The sequence below is a fragment of the Notothenia coriiceps genome, unplaced genomic scaffold (assembly GCF_000735185.1).
Source record: "Notothenia coriiceps isolate Sejong01 unplaced genomic scaffold, NC01 NC01_scaffold00015797, whole genome shotgun sequence".
In the NCBI taxonomy this organism is placed as follows: Eukaryota; Metazoa; Chordata; class Actinopteri; order Perciformes; family Nototheniidae; genus Notothenia; species Notothenia coriiceps.
The window spans coordinates 1-784 of record NW_011348498.1 but is presented as its reverse complement, the minus strand read 5'-3'; positions in this window follow the sequence as shown (position 1 = coordinate 784).

Genomic DNA, 784 nt, shown 5'->3' with positions numbered 1-784 from the left:
ACTTCCGGGGAACTATTGAAAGGATCTGCGGCTAGCAGCGCAGTAGAGGTGCAGCTTAATAGACCGTTCGTGATGGACTTTTAAAGGTAAGAAGCAGTGTTGGGACTAACCCGTTACAAAGTAACGCGTCATTGTAACGCAACTACTTCTTGCGGTAACTAATAGCGTTACTAGTTACCTATTCCCATTAAGTAACGCCGTTATAGTTACTGTGATTTAAATGAGTGTGTTACTGCGTTACATCCTGTGATGGAACTGAACCGAATCTCCCTGCGGATGTAACTTACAGGCGAATACAGCGATGTCCTCTCACAGCAGCATGGAAAAGTGAAAGTAACCAGAGGGGAGTGATGATTGGTTAACGCGAGGTAACATTTCAGGGTAAGCCAATCAGAGACAGAGTTGGGCGCGTCTTGCCTTATGGAGAAAATACACACACGAACACTTGCTAATGCTAACACACACACACACACACACACACTGCAACGCTCACCACTAGCACACACACACACACACACACACACACAATGGCAGATGCAAGTATCAGCGAGAGCAGCAGCGCATTTGCAACTTGGAAATATAACCACTATTTTCAATTTGTGGGGATAAAGGACGCAAAAAATCTTACGGTAAAATGTAAACTGTGTGCAGGACAGAAAGCATTGTCCACATCGAAAAACAGCAATGCCAATCTCTAGTGATGGCAAAATGAAGCTTTGAATGAAGCGTCAAACCACTTGGACAATTGTGTCGGAAATAGGTTCATTTCTCGAAGCTTCAGTTA